Here is a 12,450-nt window from a genome sequence, read left to right as displayed (position 1 = left end):
ACCTATAATTTAACAATAATATAAAACTAACAAAAAGAACACTAATTCAGCAATTAAAAAAAAATATATAATCCAAATATAAATTACATAATTAAAATTCAAATGAAACTAAAGCATATTAAAATTGTATGTCATGTCTCCTTGGTCATATCATAGTTTAAATCTTCGCCTAAAGCATCTTCAAACATGTCTGAATCTTCATATGTATTGTCGAACAGGTCGTCGTATGTAGACTACACCTCTGCGGATTGAGGAATTCGGAATATGACCAAAGGTTCCGCAGAGGGGGTTCTACGGAACCATAAACGCCTCTGCGGATTCTTTATTGCTCTGAGGATCAGGGGTATTACGGTAAAATCGCCCAAAAATTACCCTTTCCTCCTTACTCGAATGCGGAAGGAAGCTAGGGCAGTCGATTCGCGGAAAAAAGCTGCGGACGTCGGACTGTGATCGGAACGGACACAAAAATGTCGCGGCGAGCTCGATTCGTGGAGCAACTGCACTCCGATGTGTTATCCGATGAATATGGAACTCAAGTAATATTTCATTTTTTTTCCTAATCTTTGTATAAACTCAGAAGAAGAAATTGATTATATGAATTGGAAATTGATAGGTTAAATGTTATATATAAACATGTATGTTTGTTAGGATGTAAGGACTGGAGTTTGTGAAATGAGAAATCGATTTATCCTATTCTTTTCGTCATGAACAGATCCTCAGAGGTCCTCTGCAAGAACAAATCCGCAGAGGAGCCCTCTGCGGAACGATATATGCCTCTGCGGAAATGTATTTTTTTGTTTTTGTTTTTTTTCGATTTCCTATAATTATTATCTCTTAAAATGGACCATTGAATATTGAGATCATTTTATGTTTGATTATATGTAAATTAATATTAAAATCGATTTCCAATTATTTATGTAGTTAAAAAAAAAAACATTGAAAATTTCTATAATTATTATTAAAGTGGACCATTTATGTAAATTTTATAATATATATGAGACAATTTCTGTAAAATTCTGTAAATTTGTTATAGAAAAGGGACAATTTATTTTGAAAGATAATTATTCACGTAGACCATTGTATAAAAAGTTATAGAATAAAAACATTATTTTTATTGCGTAAAATTGTTAAAAAACAATATATAAGTACAATGCTATAAAAATAAAAGTACAATGCTATTTAAAGTTACTTTTCGGTATTATTTTTTTAATTTTTGCATATATGTTTAATCTTTTGCAGCATAGTTTGCGTGGATGGCCTGCAAAATGTACTTTTAAAGGGCATTGGGGACTGTGTTGAAAAAGTACATTACAAAACTAAATAGTAGGCGAGTTGAATCATTTCGAGAGACAGCTTTTGGGATTTTCATTGGTATGCCCACCCCGAATGGTGACCCGATGCTCTGTCATTTGATGATGTTGCATGAGGTTCGTGATGTAGAGGTAGCCAGGGCTGGGAAGTTTCGGTTCGAGTTACAAGGCAGGGTGGTTGAATATGGTGAAACGAAATTTTGTTTGATTAGCGGTTTGAGATTTGGACCGTATGTTGATATAATAAATACAAAAGTCAGCACAAGTTCAACATTAAGGAATCGGTTGTTCCCTAATGTGAGAGGTGAAGATTTACGGCTGAAAGATTTTTAAGACTACATAAAAGGGCCAGCATTCTCGACGTGTAGCGATGAGGATGCGATAATGGTTATGCAAATGATGTTTTTGTTGAGGGGTCTCATAGGACGAGACGGCAAGATGTGCATTCCGCCGGCAGTGTATGAGCTAGCCGATAGTCAATATAACTGGAACATGTATTAAATTTATTATTTATTTATAAATACTTGATGATTTATATTAATTATAATGAGTACGACAGGTTTGCGTGGGGTACGTATTTGTGGAGGTATAGTGAAACACAATTACGATTATGGTTTGGTAAAATCTATAGATATTTACGAGATAATGAGAGTGTGGGTTACACGAAGATGATGAAGTATACGGTGACCGGTTTTCGGTTTCCGTTTAAGGTTAGTTTTAGGTGCAATTACTTATATTTTTAAGTGCTTATAAGTTTGGACAAAGCATAATTTTTGTCGTAATACTAGGTATGGATTTTGGAGACATTTCTAGAAGCTTTGAGGTTTGGGCATCACACAGAAATTGAAATTCCAAGAATGAGGGCATGGAGAATAAAAACACAATTATCTGTCGAGTAATGTTTACGTTTATTAGACGTTTTAGTGGTATAGTTATACATTCATTATATTAATTATATATATTTAAAAATTACAACAATTTTATATACTTAAATTTAATTTTTTAATTTTGCAGGAAAATAATATCCCACGTGTTTTTGAACCAACGCCTGTTGAGATACATTTGCCATTCTTTGTGCGTTATATAAATTGGACTCTAGATACTGTGCAGTCGCCACCGCAACAACAGAGTCCTCCTAAGGAGCGGTCTCCATCACCGCAACAACAGAGTCCTCCTAAGCAACAGTTTCCATCACCTCACCCATCTCAGTTTCAGGGAGCAGACTACACCTCAGGCTCTCATTTTCGGGGAGCAGATTACACCTCAGCCTCTCATTTTCAGGAAACATACCACATACCTCTAGAATACAGTAAAATAGACACGTTATTGGGCGTTGTTACTCAATTGAAAACCACAATTGAGCACTTTGGGAAGATAATGGATAATTGGGAAAAAGATAAACAATTTGGTGTGAACGATATGGAAAATGTGGATACGGGGGAAGCATTTTTTCGTGGTTTGGATTCCGAGTCAGGCCATACGTATGTGCAGACGCCACCGCCTGTTGTTGTAGTTAAGGATAACACAGTTACACCGTTAAAAGGGCGGGTAAAAATGAAATCGAAATTTTGTAGGGAGCCTTACACACATGTATAAAATTATGTAATTTCTATTTATATAGTATATAATTGTTCCAAATTAATTTACATATTGATTTTGTAGGTTCAGTCGACGGAACCATTAAAGAACAGAAAAGGGAAAAAACCGCAGAAGTCCAATAATGTAGAAAAAAGACCGTTACTATTGGACGGTTATGCGGATAGTGATGATGAATTTTGGAAATTGTAGGGAAAGAACATGGGAGCGGTATTTTTGGAGCATAGACTTTTAAGAGGTATTGAGATGAATTGAGAATTTTGGTCAAGTTTACATGGTATTGGTTCTGGATGGTTGCTCTCTGAGGTAACACACATCCCTTATTTTATATTACAAAAAGTGTTGGATAATTAATTGTACAAAATGAATTTTTTTTCTAACACGCAACATTTGGTTATCTGGACGTCCCTACTCAAGGAAATAAATCTGTTGACTGGTAGGTGGACGATTATTAATCCTGAAGGCACGACTTTGGAACCTGGGAAACAACATTATTTGAGGCATGTAGCAGCCGGGATGGTTGATGAACCACATTGGAAGGATATTGATCGGGTTAGTATATATATATATATATATATATATATATATATATATATATATATATGAATTAAAATATGTATATATCTAATAACTTATCATTTTTTGAAGGTTTTAATTCCCATCAACATACCAGACCTGCATTGGTATTTGGCTGATTTGGATCTCCTTACATGGAAAGTGAGCATATATGATTCAGCCAATGATGTGATATCCTTAAAAAATATGCGGGTGACGGTAGTTTCAAATTGTTGGGAGATAGTATATTAAGTGAATTAGACCACATATCATATTGGACCCATTTTCCCAATAGACAGAAACCTACTAAGGTGGAATTCGTTAAAGCTAAACATGTGCCGCAACAGGAAAAATTAGAAGAAGGAGAAAGAGGAGATTGTGGAGTTTTTATGTGCATGTTCATGGAAATGCTTGCATCGGGTGTACCAGTGGAGACATGTCAGTCACCTAGAGATACATGATTTAGTTACCGTAATAGGATGACATAAATTATTTGGAATAGTAGACTTTGATTGTATTATGTTTATTGTTTTAAGAATATTTTCTTATGTTTTGATTATGCTATTTGGAATAGTAGACTAGTATAGTAGAGTTACATTTATAAATTAAGTTAAAGTACAAGATTATACATACAACAAAACAAACGTACAACAACACTAATCAACTTAAGGGAACTGCAATGGATACTTATCTTTCTCCATTGATATATAGTCGTCCCTAATTCTTACTTTATCTTCAAAGCGATCTTATTTTTTCCGCCCAAGTTCTATCATTTCTACATCCTTCTCCCCAAGCCAGCTTTCAGTCATTTTGATACTATTCTTAGTCTTTTTTATCCATTCTTCATGCTTTTTGATTTTATTTTTATTAATCTTCATCCTTTCCTCGGCCTGTTTGCACTCTTCCGCAATGACATCACGACGTTTAGTGAGAGCCCGAGATGACTCTGTATCTATTTTTTGTTGTTCTTCAGCCCATTGTAATTCTTGCAAAGTATCATCAGACATATATTGCACTCTGATGTTTGGTGACGATGCAACAAAAGGGTCAATCGGATCACAATAGTAACAATCAACTTCATTGCAAGAGCAAATATAGAAGTTTGAAGATGAACTCATATTAAAATTCTATATATTTTGTGTGTGGTTGTCCAATATAAACTAAATCCCTATTAATTACTCCGCATAACTGTTAGGGAATACGCAGAACTATTTTCCGCGGATCAGTGTACACCTCTGTGGATCAGTTATAGAACTGTTTTCTGCGGATCAGTGTACACCTCTGCATAACTGTTAGGGAATATGTAGAACTGTTTTCTACGGATTAGTGTACACCTATGCGGATCAGTGTACATCTCTGCAGATCAGTTATAGAAGTTATAGACGTATTTAAGTGGTTTTTTTGTGAGTTTGTGAGTTTCAATTACCGGTAGAAGTTGTTTTTTCATTGTTTTTGTGGACAGTGATTTGTAAAATGAGTTTTATTATTTTGTGTACGGGAGGGTCGTGGCAGTTAGTTAATGGAGATGATGTTTACGTTAGAAATAATGTGAAAAACTATTGTTTAAATCTTCCTCCTAACATTGACCATGAAATGTTATTACAAATGGTTAGAAGTAAGGCGGGTGTATTAAATAGTCATATATGTTTGTCTTTTAAACACCTAGAGTTAGGGTATGTCATGGAGCTTGGAGATGAAACTGATGTATTTCAATTGAGACATGTAATGTCTGAATCAAAGAAGATGGTGCATTTGTATTTAACGGTGGTAGGTGAAGAAGCTGAAGAACAAGCAGTGGTTAACAACCAGTTTAATCCAGCAAAAACTAATAGAGGTCGTAGAGAAAGCCAATGTGATGGAAACCATTCAAGGGGAAGAGGAAATGAAGTGCCAGTGGGTTATGATTTTTTTTTCGGTTACTAATAAATTTGTATCTGATAATGATACTTTTGTATTAGATAATGATAAAGAAGCAAAAGTGGGCATGACTGAATTACAACGTCAAAATTTGTTCGAGTTTGGAGAAGTTCCTGAAATTGATGATCGAAGATGTGAGGAAAAATCAAATGAAAGGTGGTCGGATGATGAGTACAAGCAACGAAAAACTGCTTTTAATCCATGGTATTGTATTCCTTTTATTCCTGATTGTCCATAACCTATTCTTGAACCTGGACCATTTCACAGTTTAGGTCCGAATGATAAATTAATTGTCAATCAAACCTATAACACCAAAAAAGACCTAGCATTTGCTGTTAAATTCAAATCCGTTAGAGCAAAGTTTCAGATAAAGGTTGAAAAATCTTCAAAATCTCGGTACCAGGTTGTTTGTAGGCAAGAAAACTATCATTGGCGTTTATACACATCTGTCATTAAAGGAACATAAATGTTTGAAATTAAGACGTTTAATGACGAGCATACATGTTCTTCATTGCTTATACACCCAAATCATAGGCAAGCAAATAGCGAAGTTGTGGGAACCATAATACATGACATTATGGGTCAAGGAAGTTTGAGAGTTTGGAAGCCTAATGTTATAATTAGAGATATGAATGCTTTGCTACAAATAAATATGAGTTATTCACAAGTGTGACATGCTAGAGAATTTTCTTTGGGATTGATGATGGGGACCCCCTGAAGAAAGTTTCTCCCAACTTCCAGTTTATTTTCACAATCTGAAGAAACATAATCCTGGTACTGTGGCGTACATAAAAACTGATTCAGAGGATCGTTTTGAGTATTTCTTTTTCGCTATTGGATGTGCGGTAATATATTTTTAAATGTATTTGTTATTTTCTCAAATGTTTATAAACAAGTTATATTGTTGATATATTAATGGTTTTTATATTGTTGTTGCAGATACGTGCTTTCAGAGAGTGTTGTAGAAAAGTTATTATTATGGATGGTGCTCATTTGAAGGGAAAGTACAAAGGCACCATCTTGCATGCAGTAGCCATGGATGGCAACAATCAGATCTTGCCTATTGGGTATGAAATTTTCCCAAAAGAGACTACGGATTCTTGGACATGGTTTCTTGAAAAACTACATGAATGCATTGGTGATGTGGAAGGTCTGACAATGGTCACAGATAGGGCACCCGTAATTGCTGTAATGTAACGCCCCGTTCCTGGTACGTATTTCATTCATTAAAATGTTCATTTTATAAGAGCTACTCGACGAGTTGGTAGCCCTAACTCTTCGAGTAGATGCCAGCTAGATCGCGGGGGTTTAAGTGGTCTACTCGACGAGTCGAAGTATGGACTCGGCGAGTAGGTCCATCAGGAGGAAACCCTAATCCTCAGGGTTTACGCCCTATTTAAGCAACATTATAGGTCTCCACCCCAGCCCCCATCACCTCCACAGCCCATTCTCGAAACCCTAGCAGCCATTGAGTGTTCTTTAGCTTTTCTTGCCATTTTTGTGTGATTTGAAGCTAGGAGAAGGAAGGAAACCCTTGGTGATTCAAGAAGGGGCAGTAGATCTAGAGCTTTTGTTGCATTTCAGAACCTTTGAAGGTATAAAGCTTATACCTTGGCTTCTTTTCACTTAGACGTTCTTGAAAGCTTGCTTGTTGTCACTTTTGAGCCATTTCTAGCTCATTTTCTAGTAGTGAGAATTTGGGGATGTAAGGACTTCAGATCTAGGCACTCATGAGCTCCAGAAGCTCAAAGTTGCCACCTTTATTCGGCCATGTTCCCATTCTATGCATTTAACCTTCATTACTAGCTAAATTTTGGTGTTGAAACTCCATATCATCATGCATGAATGTAAAGTTAGCAACTTTACGTGTAAGGCTAGCCTAGGGAGTCCAGATCTATGAGTTAAAACATTGAAATGGATTAGAATCAACTAAATGAATATGTCACAAGGAGGACTCGGCGAGTTGTTCTTGGACTCGACGAGTCGGGCAGTGAACCCTAACTCCTTTTCTGATTTTGAGTAGGACCAATGAGTTGAGGTGGTGACTCAGTGGGTTGGACAGGACTAGGACTCGGAAGTTGAAGAACTCGACGAGTCTAAGGAGGGACTCGATGAGTTGAGTCGCGAGTTTTAGGGTTTCTGAGTTTTATAACTCGGCGAGTCAATAGGCTGACTCGGCGAGTTAGGTCAACCAGGAAGGTTGACTTTGACCAGGATGTTGACTTTGACCGGGGGTAAAATGGTCATTGTACCCTAAGAAGGATTATCAGATTTTGATTAAGTGTTGTTTTGGAATTGATAGCCGGAGAGTCGCCGGAGCAGCAGACAGGGATTTCTCACTCGTGTTTCCAGCAGTCAGTCGTACGAGGTGAGTTTTCCTCTAGTAGGAACGGGTCTACGACCACAATGCCGACCCTGTTTAGATAATAGTAGTTCCGGATTTCAACCTGATGTCGGGGTTAACCCGATGCAGTTTATATGTTTCCGGACTTCGGTCCAATGCCGGGGCGGTCCCGAGAAGTAGTTAAGTATGTGTGATGTCTTTGTGATTCATGCATGTTATATGATATGTGCTATGTGTTTCGGGCTTCGGTCCGATGTCAGGGCAAGCCCGATGTATGTTAGTTATTATGCCATGCGTTATGTGTTCCGGGGCAAACCCGATGTATGTTAGTTTATATATCATACGTTTCGGGCTTCGGCCCGATGTCGGGGCAAGCCCGATGCAGATCATGTGATTATGTTATGTGTTTATGATATATGTTATGCTATGTATGTGCCGGGGCACGCCTGATGCCGAGGCAAGCCCGATGCCGGGGTGAGCCCGATGCCCGATGCGGTCGGATGCCGGGGTGGGCCCGATGCCGGGCAGGAATCCGATGTCGGGTAAGCCGATGCCGGGATTCGTCTCGATGCAGTTGGGAGTAGTCCCAGAGTTATGTGATTGTTATATGTTATGTGTATGGTATGTGGTAGTTTGGGGGAGCTCACTAAGCTTCGTGATTACAGTTGCAGTTTTGGTTTCAGGTACTTCAGCTAGCAAAGAGAAGGGTTCGGGGTGATCGCATGGCACACACCACAGTTTTCTAGCCTGGGAGATTTACTCTGATATTTGATATGAGACTGATATGTTGTCAGATATTATGATATTTTGAGATACATGGTTTATGATTTTATACTATGATGATGATATTTATGATTTTAATAATGATTTAAAAACGAAAATTTTGGACCGTATTTTTGGGATGTTTCAAGTTGGTATCAGAGCCTTGGTTTGAGGGATTCGGGCACACTTTTGGGTGTGTCTGAACTCAAACTAAGGAAGTGGTATAAAATTTTCAAAAAAAAGGGATTCTCCTTAGAACTGCAAAAAGGTTGGGATTTAGGGGTATCAGCTTCACGGGGGGTAAGCTGCAACCACCCTTCATCTTCAAAGATGGGATTCTCCTTAGGTTTGTTGCTATTTTTGTGTATAGAGTTTTGATTGTTTTTCTTCTTGAGTTCCTCATAATCTTGGACAAGTAAGATTTGATATTCATGATAAGCATCTGGTCCTAAAGGTGAATCCGGGTAAGCTGAGTGACCTGTCTGCAATAGCAAGAGAAAAGATTGAAATTGAAGTCCATTCAACAATAAGAAATAAAAGCAGAAAGGATGATGATCAGGTGAAGTTATCATAATGAAGAAAGAGAAGGAAAAGAAAGCATGATAAGTGTTCCAACATTAGTCAGGGCATTAGCACCATAGCCTCTTCTAGAAGTGTCATGGCAATGTCTGGCCTAATGCTCAATGCTTGCCTACGTTTGATGTATGCAGGACCCAAAGAGGTTACAATTTCCCTCAACTCAATTGCCCGAGAACCTTCATTCTGATCAACATAACAAAAAAAAAAAAACACAGAAGTAAGAATAAGGGAAGCAGAAAAAACTCACAATCTATACATGTACGTATCGATTGACAGTTCTAACTGCTAATTTATAAAAATTAAGAAATGATTGAAATGACGAAAAAGGGATGGATTGCGAATAAGACCTCTACAAGGCGAAGTTCAACATCGTCGGCAGCAAAATTAGAATCATTTAGATTTTGAAATGAAGAAAAAATGATTTTGACGGCTCTTGACGTTCTAGGATCGGCTGCCTTGGGCTTCGGTTCAGTTGCGAGAGCACGAGTCACACCATTCCATCGCTTAACCCTAACAATGCTCGGAAAGGAATGGCAACCGACGGTGAATCTCGTACTGCAATCGTTAGAAGCTAACGAGTGAGCGGCTGCTTCCATGGCGGAATTTGCGAGACTTGCCATGGGCATAGTGAAATCGTTACGCTCTTACCAAAATGCCCAAATAGTGAATTTAATACAGCCGATTAGGGAAGGAAAGATGTGAAAGCGTAAAAGGCAAGACTTAGGGTTCCGGTGGGTTTGCTAAAATTAAAGGGTCGGAAAAATTATAAAACGGTGACAAGGTGCACCAGAGCACCGGCACCAACACGCTCGACAATGTGGCATTTTCTAATTTTTTGGGTTTCTAATCGAAGCAGGAGGTCGATAGATGTTTTCAGACTGAAATCGTAGATTAGAGAGCCAAATAGGAGAGAATCACAGAAGGCGTGAAGTGTGGATTGAGTTTTTAGGGTTCAATGGTGGTGGCTATGGCTTAGGGTTTATAGAGAGAAGGAAGGGAGATACAGAGAAGAGAGTATAGAAGCAGAAGCGGGGTAGTTCAAAATTTTAGAATTTGAGAGGATTTTATTTTCCCCAGTACAAAAATTATAAAGCGACACTTGTAGATGACACATATTTAAAGATAAGCGCCTTCCGTGTTTGTATTTTTTTTCTTTTGGAGATTAATTTTAGGGCACGCAAAAATGCGTGTCCTCTATCCTTCAAATTTTGCGAAACTGACATTATTTTTTAGGGCGCGCACAAATGCGCGTCCTCTATCAGCGAGTGTCATTGTTTGCGCGTCATTAAAGGGCTGTTTTCTAGTAGTGCAAATTTAGAACATAATGAGATCTTGAAAAGAAAAAAAATATGAACAAAGGATAAAAATTCAATGTTTGGAAAGAATTTTGTCATTTTGTAATGCTTGGTCTAAAATTTGAGTTTTGGAAAGATTTTTGATTCGGTTATAACATTTTACTTTTAAAGCACATTGCTATTTAAGTGTGTAAATATAACATGGACCAAAAATGAAAATCATTTTTGAAAAACTGCCAATGATCCAACATTGTAATTTCATTAACGTTGGATAATTTTTATTAAAATTATCATTAAATTGGTGTTTTGTCATTTATAGCAATTTGCTTTAATAAAATTTTATAGAAATGTAGTCTTTTGGATTTGAAAATCAAATGTATTTTACTCTTTTATAATAGTTTCCAAAAGTTGGATTGTGTTATATATTGAGTTATTGGTGATTGGTGATTTGTATATTATAGGGTGCATTTCAACTTAGTTCAAACTGATTGCGTAATTGCAATTAAGTACAACAAAACCTTTGTTGATGCCTTCTGGAATAGCAAAAAGTAAGTATTTTTCTTCCATTTTTTTATTTATTTATTGGATTAAATTGTCTTATAATTTTATCCCCTCATTTTGCTGAAAATCGTTTACGGCTCATTTATTACTGTTGATGACATCATGGGCTGTGTTTAGTGTTGTTTGGTATCTTGAGTCTCGAAACATACAATCTGGAAAAACAACTATCGAGTTTGTAAAGAGTTTTGTCTTTGTTGAATTGAACACTTTTTTGCCAAAATACTTGGATGAAATACCATAAATGCCGCTGGTTTCTGAAAATATTACAAATTACGATCGTACCAATTTGTATGGTCAGAGACATCATTTTTGCTTCTGAAATTATTACAAATATCATTTGCGTATTTTTTTTTTGTTGTGTGGAGAATTACCAATAAACTTTTAATTCCTTGATGTACATAAGTATTCAAGTTCTTCATGATGTCTTTCCATTTTGCAGATGGTTGACAATGTGGAGCAGTTGATAAATTTCAGGCTTAAAATCGTCAATCTTTATCTGGATCAACAAAATTTGACGGTATTGAGCTTCTATTAACCAAGACCCTATAAATGCTTTCAAGAAAAATTGGATGCACAACTTTATATTGGACATTGGACTTACACTTCTCAAATCATTCAATTAAAGCGTAAGATTTTTTGAGTTGAAGGATTCAATAAAGTAAGCTGGTTGTTTTGTGATTTGTTTTGCAGTTGTGATAATTACAATTTTAGATTTTTACCTTTGTGATTCATACCACCTCACTAGTTTAAATTAAAGGGCTATAAATGAAATATCATGAAGTTGATCGTATATTTATATTTATATTAAATATAAATGAAATTTGTATGTATTCAATGATTCCTAAATAAATGACTTATATATTAAAGATAATAACAATTTAAAAAAAAATTTAAAATTAATATAATCTATATATACGACATTTTATAAAACTTAAAGGATCAAAAATGAAATATTATAGGTTGATTTGTAGTTGAAAGACTTAAAAGGATAAATATGAAATACTAGAGGTTTGATTTGTATATTGTTAAGAACGGATGGTGGAATGTGAGGCCACCGCCTTATTTTTAGAATACATTTCGAAACAGAACATTTTTTACAAATATTTTTGAATACAACGTACATCATTTATACAAAAACACTTGAATTGTCACCGACAGGATTTAAATGAGTATTGAAAATGTGTTCCACCAAATCAATTTGAAGGTTGTGATGTCCAACGTTGTCATGTATTTCTCTTTTGTTCGTCGTGTATTTCGTCATACCTATTATCTACTCCAGGGGCGGAGCTTCAACATTTGATTTGGGGGCCGGAAATATAATATGTATAAAAATCGGTGAGCAGGGGGCCATAGCCACAATTTTATATTTTTGGGCCTAATATGTATAAAATTAAAGTAGAGGGACTATTTCTAACAACAAAATCAGAGGGGGCTACAGCCCCCCTTGCCCCTATAAAGCTCCGCCCTTGATCTACTCCTTCGGATATTGGTAAATTTTTATTTTCACTATAGTGGGAAATCACTTTTCTTT

Source organism: Lactuca virosa, chromosome 4, assembly GCF_052849685.1.
Source record: "Lactuca virosa cultivar CGN04683 chromosome 4, Lactuca_virosa_CGN04683_v6, whole genome shotgun sequence".
NCBI classification, from domain to species: domain Eukaryota; kingdom Viridiplantae; phylum Streptophyta; class Magnoliopsida; order Asterales; family Asteraceae; genus Lactuca; species Lactuca virosa.
This window is presented reverse-complemented; position numbering follows the sequence as displayed.